General features: G+C 41.1%; 1 protein-coding gene across 1 annotated transcript in view; it reads right to left on the reverse strand.

Moving 5' to 3' along the window:
* Window positions 1-23225, reverse strand: part of LOC124776582 (GTPase-activating protein skywalker) — a 299487-nt gene that overhangs the window by 152134 nt on the left and 124128 nt on the right. The gene's annotated exons all lie outside the window — the stretch shown is intronic.

The raw sequence follows: 23225 nt of genomic DNA on the forward strand, positions 1-23225 counted from the left end.
GGTTCTAAAATACACACATAAGAGCTACGAGCGCTTGTCAGTAGAAGACATGTGTTTCACCCTAGCGAAGATGGACAAGTGCTCATATACGCATTTTAGAGTCCTTGTTTGCTAGACTTTTTTACTTATTTCTAAAGTTTGTTGGTGCTTTTAGATACAGCCTGTATAGATATTTATCCCTGTGTATACATTACTTATCCGAACATAATACCTTAACACACGTATTACTGCATGACACGTTTCCATAGATAGCTGTGTGTCAAATACTGTAATGTGAAACTGCACTGTAACTTTCAAGTCTTCGAAAGAATTGCCGGTAGTAAAGTAACGTAGCGTAACAGATAAGCGATGACTTCGAGGAACTGCGTCTCATATTGTATTATTTTAATTTAATCTAGGCATGGATGGGGCGAGGGGGGTGGGGCGGCAATGGGTAATTGCCTACGTATGGGGACGCCAATGTAAGTGGAGAACTATTTCCAGTAATGAATCACATGTTGTTGGACCATCAACACACAATCTGCAATAAAGTAGAGCAATTATCAAAACAGCAGTGTCTTTATCGCCCAACATACGAACCACACTATTGCACAATATTACTGAGCAGTCTATGGAGAACTCTATGACTCTGCACAATATTATTGACTGTTTAGGGGCCACAATAGTTATATCCTGTCATTATCGACTTTAGAAACACGGTCTCATAACATGCTGAAATTGTTGTCATATTTTCTTCAGTGTTAAAGTCTCCCTGTGCCTGATCATATACAGAGGGCATCCACGTCCACCCAGTACGCAAACACACTGAACAGTGTCGTATTCTAGCTAAAGTTGACCAGACTGGCTGCGTCGAGAAAGCTGCCAGCACTGAACGAGACAATTCGATTTTCTATCGATACAGCTACACCAGTGAGCCACCATAGCTGCCTATCTCAGAGTTAAAAATAATTAGTAACCATCCCACGTCAAAATAAATGCCTGAGGCGGAATGACAGACAAATTAACGCAATTGTTGTTTGCTGCCTCCATGAATCACATCGATTTGTATTTCTATTGTACTGATTCCCATTAATTCCTTATTTGGCATCTCCTACTTTTTATTACTTCTTTTATGCACAATTATCAATTTATTTACTTATGATTTCTGTAACCCATTTTCGCCAAAACTTTCTCTTCTGATGAAATTAGCCTTCGTCTTGTTCTCATGTCCAAGAGTTCTCTTACATTCTCAACTTAATTGATTATTATGGATATGTTTTAAAAGCTTTAAGCTAGCCATATGGGTGTTCTGTGACATTTCTCTTGAGTCGTTATCTTAACAGAACTTGGATCGACCTAAAGCTAAACTTTTCAGTTAGCGATATATTGTTTCAAAATAGTCGGTTAACTGACTTTGGTTATAGTGGCGTCAATAAATTTAAGTAGACCCACCACAGCTGAAAATCTACTTAGCAAAATCATTCCACTGCTCTTGCCGTGCTTTACAGCACACTGAATGTTTTTCTCTTGCAATTCTTCGTTGTTACTTTCCAGTTCTAGCATTGTCTATACAGAAATATTTTGTCATTGCATTGACTTTCTTCTCATTACTGAAACAGATCAGCTGCTATTTTAGGCATGCTCAGGTAACCATTTTGCCTTCACCTTCAACTAGACGAAAAGTGTTTTATCATATGGCTTCTGCGGCTTGTACCTCTGTGGCAAAGGAATAGACATTCATTTCTGTGATTTTCTTTGAACCTGCTAAGAATTTGTTAATGATTCTATACCGCTACCAACCGTCAGTTTGTGGCCTACTTTTTTAACTTATAATTTTAGCTCTGCTCCATTTTCATTTACCTAGGTAGATTTGCTGACTGTAAGATTATCAAAGATTTGCGATGCCAAATATTGCCATACTGGTTTCTTATAAGTGTTGTACATTAAGCATGGCTTTAGCTTTGTAGTTCTGAATGCAGATGTCACATGTATAATCAAATCTGTACAGCTATTAGTACCAGTGGGACGGCAGCATGTCACGAGGTTAACATCACACGTGTTACCAAATCATACTTGACAACATAGGCTACACTTCTCCCATTTTTGTACCGATATAATATCGCACAGGAGAGTGGGTACGTTGAAGAATTGCACACTTTTCCTGTTCGAGGTATCCATAATAAGACAGCTATTAGACTGTAGACCTAGAAATGAAACGCAAAAATGGTAAATAAAGGAAGAAAATGGCTTTCACAATGTCAGTGGCCGGATGTTAAATTGAGGTAACTTGGTACCACTTAAGTAACATGAAATCTTACCTGTAATAGTATGCCAGCAATTTAGAAAAAGAGAAATTATGTTAATGTATACAAAAAAAGCTTTATCCAACCCGTAATGTTCGTCGTTTCTCATTTATTAATATTATGAATGATCTACAAAAATCTTATTGTAATGGGATTGTCACTACAAAAAATGGTTCAAATGGCTCTGGGCACTATGGGACTTAACATCTTAGGTCATCAGTCCCCTAGAACTTAGAACTACTTAAACCTAACTAACCTAAGGACATCGCACACATCCATGCCCGAGACAGGATTCGAACCTGCGACCGTAGCGGTCTCCCGGTTCCAGACTGCAGCGCCTAGAACCGCACGGCCACATCGGCCGGCGATTGTCGCTACAGTGAGACACTAACTGTATGACGATACGTTCACTACCTACTGGATCCACAAGTGACAAACATGTGCCATCTTTCGCGTAATATCTCCGATAATTTTCTCACCCTATTACACCTCATTAGAGCGAATGAGTAGCGTTATATTCTTTACGAATCTCGCTCTCTACTATTTTTATTATTTCATAGTCTGGGAATGAAGATGGATAAAGAATCGTAAGTGAGTTGTGAAGAACCAGAACCCTAAAAATGTTGCATATTTAGGGTCATTGGTCTAATACTCTTGAAATCATCGACGCTAGTTTTTCTAAAGCTCACAATGGTACCCTCGGGTATTCAATGTACCATCAATACGACTTTACAATGCCACTTGCCGTGATGTAAAACAAATAACGTCATTCTGTATTCATGGTTAACGATGACTTGCAATAAGTTATAGCGTTTTTAGACGTTGATCTCCTTCACAAGCATCCATCAGAGCCGGGAACTATGACCTTGATTTTTATGAAGTGTATGACTGTACTACTAAAAATACAATATGCATCTAAAACGTTCTGTGAATGCTATCACGAAACAATGACAACAGAAATAATGAAACCGCACTCTTAGCTATCTCCATCAAGCACAATACAATAACGTTTCTGGACACTATGAGAGGTTTCTTTTGGAGTTTATACAAACATTCAAGTCGCACACCGAATAATGATACAGACAAGTGCAAACTGCGACCGTGCTGGTTGCATATCCTACTTCGTATCGAACTGGTGGACCAAATCCTCATCCGCAGTGACTATAGTCTGAAGAAGATAACAGTCACACATGTCAATGAAATTGCCAGCATTTTCCGTCCAAGTTGCCATCTAGTCTTCAGTCAATTCATGTGGCACAAGTCAGGAACAGTACACCTGCTTTCCTGTATTTTTGCGAATGAAAGCGTCAACTCCGTCCCTGCTAATCCGTAGTATTCAGATATCATCTTTTTCCTGGCCTCATCCCGTATCATCACGGTCGGCACGTTATTCTCGGTTTGCTCACGTCAGTGGTACAGCGTAGCCGGATGCCCCTCCTGTCGCCACCCCTTCCCCTCGGGACGGAATTTTGTGTAACCCACCTTATCTGCGTCTAGGGTTATTCCATGTGAAAGTGTGAGAACGGGCTCGGAATGTCTTGCGAATCTTGTAACAGGCTACGTGGGCTTTTCGACTGTGGTGTTCCAACCATTTTGTAGGCGCCGCAGGTATCTGGACTTGCGCCCAACTAGTCTTGCATCGTGGGTTTTCCTACAAGCTGACACCCCCCCCCCCCCCCCCACCAAATCCTGATTAACGCCAAGTCAGTCGTTCACCAACAGCGAATGTGTTGTCGCCGTCGTCTGGCAGTGCCCTCGCCGACAACCTTGGTTTCTTCATAATTTCGTAGACCTTGAATTCTATGTAATGTGAGTAAGGGATACAATTACAATAGCGAAAGGGAAACAGTGGCTTCTCAAGGATGGTCACCGCTGAAGGTGCACGGGAAATGGGATGAGTATACGCACTGGTTGTGCATGAATTTCGAACGGAGAATGTGCCGAATGTGCAGTCCAGTATAATGGCAGGGGCACTACGATTGTAGTGTGTGCACTGTAAGTTGAGAATGTTGGTCTCACGGGGAGCGTGCCGGCGATAAATCCCTGCAGTCGCACTACATCTACATCCATACTCCGCAAGCCACCTGACGGTGTGTGGCGGAGGGTAATTTCAGTACCTATATCGGTTCTCCCTTCTATTCCAGTCTCTTATTGTTCGTGGAAAGAAAGATTGTCGGTATGACTCTGTGTGGGCTCTAATCTCTCTTATTTTATCCTCATGGTCTCTTCGCGAGATATACGTAGGAGGGAGTAATATACTGCTTGGCTCCTTGGTGAAGGTATGTTCTCGAAACTTCAACAAAAGCCCGTACCGAGCTACTGAACGTCTCTCTTGCAGAGTCTTCCACTGGAGTTTATCTGTCATCTCCGTAACGCTTTCGCAATTACTAAATGTCCGAAAGAACAGATGCAATTTTCATATTATTACAAAATGGTCGGCAGAGCTTCCCACAACGTTGCGTCTTCCTTTGAAGATCCCCCGCAAACCCATGGGTAAAACATTTGTGGTTGGGAATGTCACGTTGACTTCACGGGTTGCAAGCTCCACGGTCTGAAAGCCCATGGATAATGGGTTGGTATTCACCTAGTCGGAATGGATAACCGCCAAAAATCCACACCCAGGCTGGCTGGGACACCGGCTGTCAGAGTTAGTCGGCCAGGCGGATTCGATTCGGGGTCGATGTGCGTCCCCGAATCCCGAAAGTGGCGTGTTATCGCGCGCAGCTATCCGGGCAGGTATAATTCCTGAGATATCGATTTTTGATAATAAGTAAAGCTGTCTTCGATCCGAAAGTTGGCTTGGCCACCGAAGTGCTTTACTAGGCATGGTCTAACTGGATGTAGTACGTCCTTCATCCTAACTTTGAAAAGTCTCAAACAGCCAGTTAAAGACTGATCCACAAATAAACGTGGAGTCCTAACCAAGGTGCAATTTTGCTGTTTTCAAATAAACATATCATTCCCAAAAGCGAAAGAAGTGGTGTATTATCAAAGATGTAGAACTGACTCAGGACTGAGCGCTGATCCTGCATTTATAGTTTCACACTTATTTCTGATGAATTCGCAACATACAAATATTCTTTAAACTAACTAATTGTTCTGAGTAGCTGACAAACGCCAAACATCTACTTTGCCACAACATTCTCTCTCAGTTAGGTACTCAAAACTATTTGGAGATAATCTGGGCATATGCAAGTTATAAATAACAAATCTTGCTTGGTTCTCTGGCTCTTCAAGTAAGGGACACGAAGCCTAAATGGCACAATACCCTCGGTAAACACTGGTACGAGAGTATTCACAATCTGGAACACTATTGAATCTATCTATAAACTTTAATACCCATTATATGCACGTGCTTAGAAAACAGACTGTGGTCCTGATTGAGAAAACGAAGACAATACTTCTGTACGCTTTGCGAGGATTAATCGAAAATGAGTAACAGAAGCTTGAGGGTACTTGGACATGTGTCGGGATGGGAATCAGCTGGAGACTTGCTGAAGCAGTCAAGCACTAGAAAATCTCTGTCTGTCGTGCCAGATTTAGGTTTTCCGTTGCTAAGGCAAATGCTGGATAGGTAGTGTTCTTCAATGTTCCTAGCACTGTTTGAGGCGGAAGATGCCAAAAAAGCAAATCTTTGATATGGGCCTTTTTTGTCTGCGTGACGAAAAGTTATACAGAACCTGCGTTTCCAAGTGAGGGATAAACATCAGAGCTTAACATCAGTCGACATTTAGCGTCGGGAAGACAGCACTAGCTCAATAGGCTCCTTCCAAATCAACCACCTCACCTTGTGCTTGAAGAGAAGGAAAAAGTAGAAAAAGTGTACGGCCGCCTGGGGATCTAAACTTCGCTTCTGTAATATGGATTATTGAGAAACCTTATTGTGCAGGAGATTTGGAGTTGAGGACATTTTAGTGGATGCAAACCGTGTCTGCAGCAGGAGTTACCCAACTGAGAAGCGGCCTTTTTGATACTTTGTATACACTGGATAATAAGATGAAATTTTTTTTATCCTCCTTGACTTCAGATTTTTTCGAAATGCTACCAAAAATATTGTGTGCTAAAAAGTACGTCTCACTGCATGATGCCGAAAACTGTATGAGAATGACAAACAAGCGGCTAACATATAAGGTGCCATGCCCATCACTCGTCACGCATCAACGTAGGTAATAGCAGGAGCTACCCTGCGGTTAACTTCAGAGATTATGTGGGTAACTACGCCTGGCACTAAGTCCGTCTCGGTCGTTCACCTTCTCAGACGTCACTGTATTGATCTGGATAGTACGTTGAGTAAACTGGAAGTCGCACAGACAGGAAAAGGACTACAAATAAAGTAACGAAATGCCATCTTCACGAACGAATAGTGTAGCTCAGAGTAACGTAAAACCTCGCTGACTTACCAAAGTTATGTTGTGAATGTGAAATTATTACCAAGCACGAGTGCAGGTAAGATTAGAAAACTATGTAAATCCTAGATACCCTTACTGTCTGTTTCACTGTAATGTAACAAGCTTCAATGGTGAAGTCGTCAAGAAGCTGAAACAATGTAAAAGAGGTACGAGTATTGATCGTTTTGGCACGGTAACTCTAGATATTTTTACAAAGCACCTCACACCGCTTCTTTGCTTTGACATCTGAAGCGATGTGACGGAATACAGAAAAAAGGAGTGACATCTATTCAGGAATCCCAGGTGCAGATGACTGTAAAAATACATAGTAACGACAGGCAATGTGTCACCCTTTAACCTACTTTATGTGCGCAATGTTACAGTCATCCAATCTCTCGTTATATCTATTCTGCAAACTCCAATGCCTTAGCATAGTCTCCGATAAAGAAAAGTCACTGAACAAAAGCAGATGGGGCGGATTAGGAACTTCGTGGAAACTTTAAATTGGACTAATCGTTCCGTATATGGGAGGCTATTTCTGCAAAATACGATTCACGGGCTTAAAACTTCCGCTACACTGACGCGTTAGCTGCTCTCAAATTCATTCCGCATTCTCCTATGACAACACAAACGCAACACTACAGTGCACTATCACACATTAAAGAATTTTTTTTTTAAAAAAACACGGTTACACATAATGCGGCGGTATTGGGAATAGCGCACACTGCGTTGTTTCAGAAATATTGCGCCTTTTGGTCTGAAAATCATCAAAGCTCCTTTTATCTCTGACAACAAAGGATTTGTGTACGAAAGCTTTTAACACACTATGAATAGTAACGAGTGACGTACTTCGTGGCCATGGGCGGCGAACTGTAGCTACAGAATTGTGTGTGTGTGTGTGTGTGTGTGTGTGTGTGTGTGTAAATGCCAAATATTTTTAATAGTGTGGACTAATACTAATACATTTCTTCTAACTTCGATTATGTACTGTAATCGTAGGGTCTCACAGTTACATCTAAATGCTCTTTCCGCCATCGTAGTCGATGTAATTTGCGTTTGACCAGCAGTGATGGTACTCGACTCTATAAAACAGAAGTGACCGTGGCGTTTAATTTCTGATCAGCAAATTGTCGTTTCAGCGTTTTCTGTTTCTATCGTTTGTAGCTCGTGGAGTCATGGTAATCTGTTCGTCGTATTGTCGGTACATAATTTCCTTTTATTTCACACTCCTCCACAAAAATACCATCACAACACTGAAAGGCACAAACGGTCATTCACAGGATACATGCATAAACTATAGCCCCAGCGGAAGAGGGTAATTGTTACAGGTTGCTGGAGTAATATGTGATCCCTGAAGTGATTGGCAATTTGTAACAAGAAAACAGACCTTAATTTCCTCCTCTGCTTCTCCCGATTTTGCTGTCAGAATACGCACTAGTTATTTCTATGGTGATATCACGAAATTCATCAGTGTCATAATTAACCAATGAAAATAAACTAGGGGTAGACAAGTCAAAAAGCCAGGCAATGGACCAACGAGTTACTTTATTAAATACCACGAGATAAGGCAGACCGAGACGGCGATGTAGTGGAAGGTTTGTAGATGAAATAAGGAAACATCTTCAAGTAACTCAATGACTAAGTTCCTCAGCTGAGACCGCGAAAGAGTCTTCTTTCTATTCAGCTGCAGATGGTTTGTTTGGGTACCTGCCATCCGAAATCACCATACTTTTTAATTTCATCCTCGGTCAAAGCATGTTAAAACGGAAAGCTGTCATCAGTCCACAGGTTAGCTTGAAAACCAATGTGCTGGTCTCACTGGTATCACCTTGACTTCCGCTTACCTTTGAATGGAGCTGTCTAGTAAGTTACAAAATTACATAAAGCTAAACGTGAAACTTAGCGTTTTTTCTCTTATAAGACTCACTGCCAAGTTCTAGGAGCGAATGGGCACTGAACTTCACAATTTTGGACTTCAGTCTGACACTTCACAGCAAGGGATGTCAAGTAATCTTCACACACTTATTTTAACATTATCTACCGCTTTTACAACAGTGGAAGGATAAAAAAAAGAATTTAAGCCCTGAGTGATAGCTTTAGAAGTATTACCTGCGTCGTTCAATGAATAATGCCCACCAATTTTTTTCTAAGGACTTATTTATTCCTAACAGTTCGAATTTGGTGACCGTATCAGTCAACATTTCTTTTACATGTACTATTTTTCTGCATAGTTGTACGGCCTGTGTCGTGTGCTCATAGCACATCTACTACGTGAATTACGTTCTTATCGTCCAAGAGTGTTCCAAGAACAGAATCCTTACACGGGCCCAAACAGACAGAAGTCTGAGAGCGCCATTTTTCGGTTATATGATAGATGAGGCATTCGTGTAGAACACAATTCTGAGAAGTGTTCTCGGGGTCTGAGACTTGTGTGTGAGCGTGCATTGTGTTGGATCAAGATTTCTTTTTGTTTCTTGTGGAACTGAACGTGACGGAAGAGGTTCTTGCGTTTGCTCAGAGTCTTCACATATGTGTCTCAATTAAAATGGTTGGCCCTTTTGACATCCCATTCACTATTTCAAAAACACTGTCACCATGACTGTCAATAGAGGGAGCTGCCTTGAATTTCTATTTTTTTGCGATTACTTTTTTGTTTCTGGCTCAAAATTATGCACCCAGGTTTCGTCACATGTGAAGCTCCATGTCACAAACTCATCTCAACTGACCTCAAACTTCTCCAACAGTTCAGACGAAATGCATTTTCCTTAATCTTGTGCTCCCTTATGAGCATTCGTAGAATCTTTCTTGTACACACCTTTGAATCATTGCTCATGCAATTCCAGTGCTCACCAATAACTGTAGAGCCAATTATCGAGTTGTGATTCGCCACTCTGTATGAATAATGGCGTCTGCACGAATCGCCATGTCGGCTGTGACTGGATGTCCAAAGCGTGGCCGATCATGGAGCTCAGTTTCTGCACTTCCTGTCGCGTTAACTCTCGTTATCCATCGCCAAACAGTAATCATGTCAACTGCATCATTAGCATACACTAGCAACAAACGTTTATGAATGTTCACCACGTCATCTTTTTCCACAGCCAGGAAATCAATCGTAGCACGTGGTTGTAACGAGCGTCTTGCGTAGACGTACTTCTAATGGTTCAATACGGCTCTGTCATCTGCCTGAATTCAATTTTTTGTAACGTCACACACGTACAGAAGAAATATCAAAATTGAAGCACCTACACCGAGGTGACAAAATTCATGGGATACCTCCTAATATCGTTCGGACCTCCTTTTGATCGGCGTAGTGCAGCAACTCGAGGTCGTGTGGACCCATCAAGTTGTTGGTAGTCCCCTGCAGAAATATTGAGCCATGCTGCCTCTAGAGTCGTCCACAATTGCGGAAGTGTTGCTGGTGGAGGATTTTGTGCACGAACTGACCTCTCGATTAAGTTCCATAACTGTTCGATGGGATTCATGTCGGCCCGTCTTGGCAGCGAAATCATTCACTCGAATTGTCCAGATTGTTTTCAAACTAATCGCGAAAAATTGTGGTCCGCTGATAAGGCACATTGTTTTCCATAATAAAAATTCCACAGTAGTTTGGGAGCATGAAGTCCATGAATGGTTGTAAATTGTCTCCAAGTAGCGGAACATAACCATCTACTGCCAATGATCGGCTCAGTTGGAGCAGCCCTCACCATTATGGAGCCACCACCAGCTTGCACAGGGCCTTATTGACAACTTGGGTCAATGGCTTCGTGGAGTCTGCGCCATACTCGGACCCTATCATCAGCTGTTACCAAATGAAATCGGGGATCCACTAACCAGGCCACGGTTTTCCAGTCATCTAGGGTCCAACCGATATGGTCACGAGCTGTTAGCAAAGGCGATCGCGTCGGTCGTCTGCTGCCATTAAAGCCAGCTTTCGTCGCACTATCCTAACGAATATGTTTGTCGTACGTCTCACATTGATTTCTGCGGTTATTTCGCGCAGTGATGCTTATCTGTTAGCACTAACACTCCACGCAAACGCCGCCGCTCTCGGTCGTTAAGTAAAGACTGTCGGCCACTGCGTTGTCCGTGGTGAGAGAGGTAATGCCTGAAATTTGTTATTTTCGACACATTCTTGACACTGTGGACCTCGGAAAATTGAATTCCCTAACGATTTCCAAAATGGAATGTCCCAGGATACAAAGTGTGAATGCGCGTTTAATACAAAGAAAACGTATGCCTCAGCACACACACTTCATTTCATCATGAAACTTCAGATTCGTAATCGTGGCCTATCGTGTGCTCGTAACCACTAGTCCATTCCGCTCCTTTAAAACGAAATAATTACACTGGATAAATATACTCTTTCACTGTTTGTTTTCCTTGGAGGAACGGGCAGTTAAGATTACAAGCCTTGTTGATGAGGGGGTCGTCAACTGAGCCTGGAAAAGGATAAGGAAGGAAATTGCTACGAATCATTTAAACATTAACTTCAAGAGAATTAGGGGAACATAAAAAACTACATCTTTGTGCCGCACCGCGATCTGAGCAGTCGTCCTCTCGGATGAACATCTGGCTTCTTACAAGTACGCTACCTAGCTCGGTTTGTGGCTCACGAACTCTCGTTTTCAATACATTAATACACTGCTCGGCAAAAAAAGTGGAGGATCCAGAAGGAGACGGTGGCACGGAAGGAAACTTAAGGGTGTTGGGAGGATGTGTGATGTTATTTCAATGATTACATAATCGAATCAAATTTACAAATATCTTGCCAGCATGAGTCCACTTACCAGTATGGCGCGCTGCACACCCACTGGTCTGGGTGCATGGATTGATTCGTTTAGGCAGGATGTCATAAAGCCGTTGTATCCTATCCTCAAGCTCACCCACATCTCTTATAACCGGTTGTTGTTATCTTTCGTACTGGCACTGGGACAGAGTTGACGTCCGTGTTGGTTTCACACATGTTCTATAGGAAACATATCTGGTGGTCTTGCTGACCACGGGAGTATCTCAGCATCACAGTGGTCACTCGCGCTCTTTATATACCTACCTGTAACCATTCACATACCTAAGCGATAGTGTGTATGTGTACGATATTACATTTACATCCGACCAAGTCTTCCGGGTGCTTCGTTTATTTTTTCAGACGGCGTATCTTGGAAGCACGTTCCTTTCTAATTTTCCGTCACCACTCTCTCTTCTTTTGGCTAATAATTAACAACGACGAAAGCCAGCCACAGCACCTTTTCGTGAAATCACCTTTGTATCGCTCGCTACGCTTTCACCACAAAATTGTAGCGTACACCACGCTGATACGACCCTTTCCTGAGTAATGTTCGAGTGTTTGGGATCTCCGCTAGGTCGGATTAAAGGAAGACTTCGAAACAATACAGAGACGTATTGCTAGATTTGTTACCGGTAGGTTCGATGAGCACGCAATTATCACAGAGATGCTTTGCGAACTCAAATGGAAATCCTTGGAGAGAGACGCTGCTCTTTGCGGAGATTTAGACAACCACCATTTCAGGTCGACTGCAGAACGCTCCTGCAGCTGCCAAAGTTCATTTCGCGGAAGAAACAACGAAGATAAGATGCGAGAAATTAGAGGTCATACGTGGGCTTTTAAACAGTGTTTTTTCCCTCTTACTATTTGCCAGTGGAACAGGAAATGAAATGGGTAGGTACGTGTTTATCTTTCGCTATGCATCGGCAAGGTGGTTTGCGGAGTATGTAGAATATGATGTTGATGCAGTACTTTGAGCGATTTTCCTTACACTCGCGAGTATTTACTTTCTATAGTAAAATACGCTCGTATTTTCACGCAAGGCCGTGGTAAACCGCCTTCACTGGCACCTTAGCCAAAACGACAATATGCCATACCAGTTTTCAGTGACGTTATACGATAGTGTTTAGTGTGCAATCCAACTGCTTTCTGCATAAGATCAGCCAATGAAAGTGAAACAAGTTCCTCCTACTATTATTTTCCCCTATCCGTTTTTAATCTAACGAGCGTATAAACTAAAATTGGAATAGTCAGCAGGTTCCGAGAATCTTTGCTCCTACGCATCGCTAATGACATCTGCAGTTCGAGTCACATGTTTAATATTTTGTTTAATCCTATATGAAAGATCATACCAAAAACACAAAAAGAGAAAGATAAGACGAGCGCGCTGTATGAGAATAGGAAAAGCTTTAGTGGGTGAAGGTTTCCAGAGAACAACACAATGCGTTCGAGTGTCAGAACCTCGTCACAACTGCACAGTTTAGGCAGAATTGGCTATCACAATTTTAGATTTTCTTTGGATCTTGTTGTTCTTGTCCACAATCTGTTATGGAGGGCCAGGGGTTAGGTTACTCTGATGGTTCCACCCAGTGATGGTCTTTTGCAATTGACCAGGTCTTCGCTTTCAGCTGAGAATGGTGTTTGCAGTTTTGTAGTCCCGAGGAACGACATGTAGTGAGTGTAGCTTTGTTAGTTGCCTCCAGGAAAACTGTAGGTAGAAAGAACCCAGCTGCGTGGTAGACATCATGTCTGTAGGAACAGGTTTCTGACAGCTAGTGACAAGTCATTCTTCCGTTGAGTGCGACATAAACTTGCTTAGCGTGGGCGGATCTGTACCAGACGAAGGGTGTATTGATACAGTGGACCAACAAAGCGAAACTGCTGTTGTGTTTAACATTTTTGTCTGACCGGGCAATTTCATATGAAAGACCGGTTGCATAGAGAGAGAAAGCTTTAGTCACGTATCTGTTCGGGCGCACGAGATATCGGAACGCGTCCGGTGACGCTGAAACCTGTCACAGGCCCACCGCGAGATACATCAGGCCGCGCGGGAGGCGTCGCAAGAAGATGAGCACTTGCGCAACGGCGCCCACGACGCAGGCCTTGCATCACTGCCGCCTGTACGCCCACAGCCCCTCTCGGTACAACCGACGCACTATGCCACTGACCTCCGCACCAAGTAAAGCCTTCCGCGGTATGTACAGCGCAGCTCAAATGACGGACTAGTATGCTAAACTAAACTGATACCCGTATTAACCGTCATTCTAATAAGACAAGCACATACACTGGTGTGACAAAAGCCGTGAGATAGATATATGCACAAGGAATAAAGCGGCATTTCAATGGCGAAACTGTCATTTGTTATTCGGGCGATTCATGTGAAAAGGTTTCCGACATGATAATGGCCACACGACGGGAATTAACAGACTTTGAACGCAGACGGGTATTTGGAGCCAGAAGCATGGGGCATTCCATGTCGGAAAACGTAAGGAAATTCAATACTCCAAGACCCACAGTGTCAAGAGTGTGCTGAGAAAACCATGTCTCAGGCATTACCTCACACCACGGGCACCGCAATGACCGACGGCCTTCACTTAACGACAGAGAGCAGCGGCGTTTGCCTGGAGTTGTCAGTGCTAACAGAAAAGTAACACAGCGCGTAATAACAGCAGAAATCAATGTGGGACGTACTATTAACGTATCCGTTAGGCCAGTGCGCCGAAATTTCGCGTTAATGGACTACGGTAGCAGACGACCGACGAGAGGGCTTTTGCTAATAGCACATCGCCTGCAGCGCCTTTCCTGGGCTCGTGACCATACTGGTTGGACCCTAGACAACTGTGAAATCGTGGCCTGGCCAGATGAATCCCAACTGCACTTGGTAAGAGCTGATGGCAGACTCCGCGAAGCCATGGACCCAAGTTGTCAACAAGGCACTGTGCAAGCTGGTGATGGCTCCACAATGGTGTGAACTGTGTTTACATGGATCTTTTTTTATTATTTACGCGTCAAGTTCTGTAGGACCAAATTGAAGAACAAATCAGCAAGGCCATGGACGTGTCGGTACATGAAGTTACAACATAAAAGTAATAACAGATAAAAATAAAATGTTTATGAACCCGAAAAAAAGCAGTCCATAAGTTTAGATAAACGCAATCAACAATACAACATGAATCAGCGTAATTTTTCGAGGAAATCCTCGACAGAATAGAAGGAGTTACCCGTGAGGAAACTCTTCAGTTTCGCTTTGTAAGGTCGTGGATTACTGTTAATATTTCTGAATTCGAGTCGTAGCTTATTGAAAATGGATGCAGCAGTATACTGCACACCTTTCTGCACAAGAGTTAAGGAAGTCCGATCCAAATGCAGGTTTGATTTCTGTCGAGTGTTAACTGAGTGAAAGCTGCTTCTTCTTGGGAATAAACTAATACTGTTAACAAGAAATGACAGTAAGGAATATATATATTGAGAGGCCAATGTCAAAATACCGACTCGTGAACAGGGGTCGACAAGAGGTTCCCGAACGTACACCACTTATTGCCCGAACCACCCGTTTCTGGAGCCAAAAATATCCTTTTAGAATGGGAAGAGTTACCCTAAAATATAATACCATACGACACAAGCGAATGAAAATAAGCAAAGTAGACTAATTTTCGTGTCGAACGATCACTCACTTCAGGTACCGTTCGAATTGTAAAAATGGAAGCATTAAATCTTTGAATAAGATCCTGAACGTGGGCTTTCCACGACAGTTTACTATCTATCTGAACACCTAGAAATTTGAATTGCTCAGTTTCACAAATCAAATCATATGCCCATTCTGTGAAATTAAAACGCCAGGTTTTGTTAAATTGTGTGTTATAAACTGAAAAAACTGAGTCTTACTGTGATTTAGCGTTAGTTTGTCTACAAACCATGAACTTGTGTCATGAACTGCACTGTTTGAAATTGAGCCAATGTTGCACACGACATCCTTTACTACCAAGCTAGTGCCATCACCAAACATAAATATTTTAGTGTTACCCATAATACTAGAGGGCATATCATTTATATAAATAAGGAACAGGGGTGGCTCCAACACTGATCCCTGGGGCACCCCCCCCCCCCCCCCATTTGACTGTACCCCATGCAGATCCCACATCACAGCCATTCTCAACATCGTGAATAACGACCTTTTGCCGTCTGTTGCTGAAGTAAGAGGTGAACCAATTGTGAGCTACTCCCCATATTCCGTAATGGTCCAGCTTCTGGAGCAATATTTTGTGATCAACACAATCAAACGCCTTAGTTAAATCAAAAAATATGCCTAGCGTTAGAAACCTTTTGTTTAACCCATCCAGTACCTCACAGAGAAAAGAGAATATAGCATTTTCAGTTGTTAAACGACTTAAGCCGAGCTGAACATTGACAGCATATAGTGTGATATAAAATGATCAATTATCATTACATACATAACCTTTTCAATAGCTATAGCAAACACTTATGGCATAGAAATATGTCTAAAATTATCTACATTATCTCTTTCTCCCTTTTTATAAAGCGGCTTTACTACTGAGTACTTTAATCATTCAGGAAACTGACCATTCCTAAAGGAAAAATTACAAATATGGCTAAATACAGACCTAACATGCGCAGCACAGTAATTTAATATTCTGCTAGGCACTCCATCATAACCATGAGAGACCTTAGTCTTCAGTGACTTAATTATTGATTCAGGCTACCCCTTGTCTGTATCACAGAGGAGTATTTCAGACATAAATGTCGGAAAGTCATTTGCCAAGAAAGTTATATGACTCTCTGTAGAAACTAAATTTTTATTTAATCCACCGACAATGCTCAGAAAATGATGATTAAATATTGTACATATATCTGATTTATCAGTAACAGAAATATTTTTACTACGAACTGACTTTATATCGTCGATCTTCTGCTGCTGACCAGACACTTCCTTCACAACTGACCATACGGTTTTAATTTTATCCTGTGAATTTGCTATTCTATTTGCATACCACATGCTCTTTGCCTTCCTAATTACATTTTAAGCACCCTACAATACTGTTTGTAATAGGCTACTGTAACTTGATTGTGACTACTTCTAACTTTTTAATTCCCGCTTTGTTCTACATGATATCCTTATCCCACTAGTCAGCCACCCGAGCTGCCTATTACTGCTAGTACCCCGTTTACAACTTCTAATGTAAAGCAACTCTTAAAGAGCGTGAGAAATATGTTAAGGTAAGCATTATATTTATCATCTATGTTATCGGCACTATAAACATCCTGCCCCTCTTGTTCCTTGACAAGATTTAAAAAACTCTGTATTGCTGTTGCATTAACTTTCCTACATAGTTTTTAATTATATGTGACATTTTTTTGTGTACAAAAGCCTTTTACTGTTAAAATTTGTGCATCAGGGCCTGAAAGGCCATTCACCCTCTTGCTAACAGAATGTGCATCTAGTAATGAAGAATGAATCAAAATATTGTCCATCGCTGTGTTATTGTTCCCCTGCACCTTAGTTGGAAAAACACCACCTGCATCAGATCACATTAATTTAGGAGATCCACCAACATCCTTTTTCTTGCACTATCATATACAAAATTTATATTGAAGTCATTACATACAGGGTGTACAATAATTAATAGCGTAAACGTGTACATTTGAAAGTACACGATACTAGAAGCAAAAATGTCTCCATAAACATAGGGTCGAAAATGCATACCTTAAGAGCTACGAGCAATTGTTCATCTTCAATACTGTGAAACAAATCTCATCTACTGCACGTTCTTTGCTTTCCATATTTTGGGAACTGGTAGTATAGACCAAAACAAGAAAAAAATGTCCAGTACACATGTGATCTAAAATGTTGGAAGAAACTTGTGCCTAAAACCTGGCAGAAAAAAAAATTTCCAGAGCACTTTTGTTATTGTAAGAAGGGGATGACCAATCAGAAAGGCTGACAGGCTAAAAGACTTGAAGACTGTAAAGAATTTAGGAAGTTGGTAGCTCGCGGAATTTGGGAACTGATCAGCAGTCCTCCATAGCGTATCGCATGGAACGTATTAAAAGTATTGAATATTTCAAGTCGTGAGTTAATGACCCTAAGTGGATCTTGTGCCGGGGTGCATTATTCTGATTTTATAGGTGAGTGTTGCTGTTAAGCGCTTGCGTACTAGATTGGTCGGAAAAGGTTCCGTGTCAAATATTGGAGATTTTAATTAACTAGTGTTTGTTTTTGATGGAAGATAGGGACTTGACAAGTGTTAATTAAAGCTAATAAGAGGGATTTTTACTAGTAGAAACTTAAGTAATATATTCTTAACGTGACATCCAAACCTGTTACTTGGGTCGTTCATGGTGAATAAAACCCGCCCCAGCTGTAATTTCGAAGTTCCTTCATTTTGCCTTTATCCAAATAAAGCAACTTCGTAACCACAACTGCAGCGGATTTCATTACGATTAAGAAAGATAAGTGTTGGGATTTTGGAGCGACTTTTGCTGTCCTATGTTTTCGTGCGTATTTCAACAGAAGGTCCGAGAAACCGGTTTGAAGGCGGTGTACTAGCTGTTAGCAGTGTATGGTGTCCGATCCAGTGGTCGACTCTCGGAATCTCTCTGAAAGCAGCTGAGATTATTACAGGACATTTGTCACAGTTATTGACATTGTGATTTTGAACCTGTTTCGCGGTTGAAAATGAAGCTGGCGGACCATATAAAGAATGTTTTACGAGTGTAGCAATCACGATAATTGATCCGGGTCCGCCGATAAACGTTTCCTAGCGATTCAGTCGTCAAATGCGTGATTTGTCTTGTGCACTCGAAAAGCAAGGATTTTAGAACATATGTTTATAAGAACTTTTTTTCTTATTTTGATTTTTGGTGAGAGGAGCATGTCCCTGAAGTTTGTAAAAGTATTTTTGAAACACCTTATATTACATTACTATGTATATAGCTGAAACTGTTCTACAGTACAAAACAAATCAAAGGTGGTTTATGAGATCCCTTGTTGTGACTGAAAAAATAGTTTTAGTGCAGATATGTACAAAATGCAATCAAACGATGTCTCCGAATATCCTCACGGAAACCTTTATTGTTTCTAAGATGCCTCTACTAATTTTTAACGAATATTTTCGTTAACAATAATTTGATTTAATTACTTTGATTTTAATAAATTCTACTCGGTACACATTATTTCTCCTGTATCTATACAGTTTATAGGTATGTCCAAGACGCAGCTCTAGTTTGTAATGGTGATCTTCCACACACTGATACACATCGATATCCCACCTCATTATGTATTTCAACTTCCTACTGTAACAGCGTTAATTTCGACCTATAAAGCCTACCGAATGGCCACCATGTGGAGTGTGGCAGGCACAATTACTTCTTAATGGTCCATACCATTTTATTTAAACTTGCTTCATATAGCAAGATTTTCGCCTTACGCACATTTCTTAAGCTCCCTCAGTCCACTGTCTCCTATATGTCTATGTGTCTTCGTCTGGTCGAGATACCGGCATTCAAGAATGCCTGCACATAGCAACAGTCTTCTACATTTCTAACTGAGGTGCAACTGCCTTCGAAGTGGTGAGAGACGTGACCATTGTTAAAAGTCCCTGGGGGGGGGGGGGGTGTTCCCATCTCAATTTTGCTAATGTCAACTATGCTGATCTACACGGTAAATTCCCGTGCTGGACATGTGCCTGCAAAGGATCATCCTGAAACGGCCATTCAGCGTTTGTATGCAGCTGTCTATTCAGGTTCCTGCAATGTGGACAGTAGCACATTCTTATTTTTTGTTAAACGGAAACCTGTCTGATAAAAGCTACGAGTATATAGGTTTACAAGAATGGACTGGGGCAGACGACCAATCATATCCTAAAAACAAAAGAAAAAAATGTTACAGCCTATTTGTGTCCTTACTAGCAATTTATATTAAGGCTCACTGTTAAGTTGTCTCCACGAGCAACGCGCAAGGTAAGGGAAAACATTACACCACTCTGCAAAAATATGAATTTGTAGCAGAACAGCTCATCATAGAGACTGACGTTCAACAGCTAGATTTCCAGTTAACCCTTTCTTTACCAGCGTAGCTTATAAGAAACATCGTCTTTCCAGAGATGTATTTTTCATCAAACCGATTTTAACTACTCTTTGCCACTGTTTACTTGAAGCTCCATGCCAGTGGTGACTGTTCCTCACAACAGATGGCAGGAACTAACGCGCGGGAAGAAGGAAACAATTGTTGAGCGTGACTAGTTGCTGAAGTCTTCATTGTGAAGAATTGATGATAAAAAAACGCGTAAAATACGTAAGTTTTGCACTTTCGTTTACAGTCAAATAATTATCGTGTGTTGTGACAATCCTTCCTGCATAAGTACATCATACATTTGACTTGCATAATGATTTCCAGACAAGATAAACTGCGAAAAACCTTATGTTGCTTCAAAGCAACAGCGGAATTGAGTGGAAATTCCGTAATATAATGCCTCACTTTACAAATCTATTGATGTAGGTGTTTGAAATATTGCTTTGCAGGTATAAAATCGCATTCCAGACACTTTTTAAATATTGCGTCACTATGTCTGGCTTTTTGACGGATGCTGACCTAGAATATATTATGAATTTACCCGATAATGAGTTCAATGCATACATTGATGTCCCTGATGGGGATATATCAGATGTTGGGGACGAAGCTAAAGATGAAACTGTCGAAATTGATGAAAGTTCTCAAGCTATTTCCGAAGCAGCTGTCATGAATTTCATTCAGTTGGTGGAAGAGGAGGATGGAGCTGAAATTTCGGCAATTAGAGAGGAACAAGAGACAGAATATGAATTTCCAAAGGTAGGGACCACTAACAGAAGTAACAATATTGAGAAAGTACATAATTATAAGTATAATTAAGTATTTTAGACGTCAATATCTTTAAATTTTAGGCTGATGCAGTCAGGAGTGGTAAAGTTATTGATTCTCAGCCAAAATCAAATGTAAGCGACAACAATACAAATGAAGGAGCACCATCTACACGTGAGCAACAGCAGGAAGTAAAACATAGATGTAAGCGTAGTGATTATAAATTTAGAAAAACTGATTTTGTGGTACAAGACACAGAATGGAAAGGACCACTTCCACCACCACCAGTAGAGGAAATGACACCTTTGCAATATTATAAAATATTTATGAATAATGACGTATTTGAACTCATTGCTGAGCAGTCCAATATCTATGCTTTGCAGAAAGATTCAGTTTCTTTGCAGACGAGCAAAAATGAAATGGAGCAGTTTGTTGGTATTTTACTGCACATGGGCATAATCAAAATGCCTTCCATTCATTTATACTGGTCGAATGAGTGTAGGTATTCACCAATAGCTGATGTGATGAGCAGAACTCGCTTCTTCCAGCTACTGCGGTATTTTCATGTTGTCAATAATCAAGACTTGCCTGAAGCTAATAGTAATCGTGACAAACTCTTCAAGATTCGCCCACTTTTGTCTGCATTGCAGTAATCATTGAAGACACTCCCCCCAGAAGAATACCAATCTGTTGATGAAAAGATAATACCATTCAAGGGTAGAAGCAGTTAGAAGCGGTTTGAAACAGTACATAAGAAATAAGCCTCACAAGTGGGGCTACAAATCTTTTACGCGAGCTGGTGCTTCAGGCATGATGTATGATTTTGAAATTTATGTTGGCAAAAACACCTGCAGTGATAGAGGATTAGGTTTGTCTGGGGATATTGTTTTGGCATTGACGGAAACATTGCCAGAGAAACAGCATTTCAAAGTGTTTGCTGATAGTTGGTTTTCGTCTATACCATTAGCAATTACCCTGAAAGAAAGGGGCATTGAATTCTGTGGCACTATCAGGACAGACAGGATGGGAAAGTGTCCCTTGAAAACTGAAGCGGAGCTCAAGAAAACTGGACGTGGCTCCTGTGACTGGAGAGTGGAGACAACAAGCAATGTAGCTTTAGTACGCTGGTTTGACGGAAAATGCATAAATTTCGTGTCAACATACGCTTGTGTTGAGCCCATGGCAATATGTAGACGCTATTCTGCATCTGAAAAGAAATTCATTGATGTACCTAGACCTTACATAGTGGAAAAGTACAACAAACATATGGGGGGCGTGGACATTGCTGACATGTTGATAGAACTATACCGTATCAACTTGAGGTCACGGAAGTGGTATATGCGCATTGTGTACTGGTGTTTGTCTGTAGCAGTTGTCAATGGATGGCTACTCCATCGACGTCATATGGTTCAACGTGGCAAAACCTCAAAGATGTCACTCCTGCAGTTCCAAGCTAATATTGTTGCAAGTCTACTGCTTGCGGGGAAATCAGGTTCCCAAAAGAAGAGAGGAAGACCAAGTTCTGAAATGTTGACAAGCACTCCTGCAGCAAAAAGGACTGTATGTGCAGCTCCAGTTATGGATATGCGTTTTGATGGGTTCGAACACTTTGCAGATATGGTAGAGAAGAAAGGTCGATGTAAAGTTGCAGTCTACTACACAAATTTTTTGCACCAAGTGTAAAGTGCATCTGTGTCTCACAGTAAATAAGAAGTGTTTCCACATCTTTCATGGAATATAATAACTTCATAAGGAATATAATAACTTCATAAGGCAAAGATACAACACACACTGATGTCTGACAAGATACGTGAAAGTAAAACAGTGAAATGTTTGCAGTGCAAAAATTTCAAATTTTTACTAATACATAGAGCTGAATTTGTTAATTACTCGAAGTAAAATTAGTCATCACCACATTGTCAATAATAAAAATGCTGTGCATAGACTTCTAAGCTATAAAATGTGATGTATAAACCAATATTTTGCTTACATGAACCCATGTTTATTGAATTTTGTTTCTATGATGTCACTACCAGTAAGAACCACTGTTGCTTAAAAGCAACATTAAAACATTTTTGGAATAAAACATATAAAAAAAGATCATATCATATTCTCCATTTATGCACCTAAATAAGTGTAAAAACGAATGCAGATTTTTTTTCAAAACTTTGAAATTCGGTAAAGAAAGGGTTAATGAAGAACTACCACCACCACCACCACCACCACCACCACCACCAGTTTTGCCTCCGTGTTGTTTCTACATTTCCAATATGAAGACTCCCTTATGCTTCGTCCTTTGATCTTCCTTCCATTCAAAGTTCCTCCTGAAGCATCATTTGCCGTACGCTGACTGTCCTTAGTAACTGTTTTTCTCCAAAGACCTTTTAAATAACTAAGCTCAAGCAGATTTTTTTATTAGTTTCTGGTAAACGGTTTCGGTTAAACCGTCTTTCCGTCCTTTGAATATTTTCAGACTACCCCAATATATATAGTCTTACCTCCCTTCAGAATAAGGTTCCGAAGGATTCGAAACGTTTCTTCGCAGGGATCTTTTTCAAACACCATACACATATTACGTCAACACCTCACTAACCCGTTTCTCGACGGCTTAACGAAGAAATCTGCGTTTTATACGAATAAGTTGAAACTGTTATCATCCCGATGATTGTTTTGAATGCTATCGTGATTTAATAAGTAATTTTCTATTAGAGGTGGTATGCTTTTGCTTTCCTCCGATACGAGCCATTTAAAGTTGGACCTCTAGTTCGACATGAACTCCGAGCCGAGAGCAACACAACATTTTTTTCACATTAACAGACATTGCCACAAGTGAAAGAATGGGAATATTCTCGATAAAATGATTCCTTCGCGGTATCTCGGGAAATAACGTATTCCATCACTGTTGGGAGTAATTCGAA

The sequence above is a fragment of the Schistocerca piceifrons genome, chromosome 2, assembly GCF_021461385.2.
Source record: "Schistocerca piceifrons isolate TAMUIC-IGC-003096 chromosome 2, iqSchPice1.1, whole genome shotgun sequence".
Lineage (NCBI taxonomy): Eukaryota > Metazoa > Arthropoda > Insecta > Orthoptera > Acrididae > Schistocerca > Schistocerca piceifrons.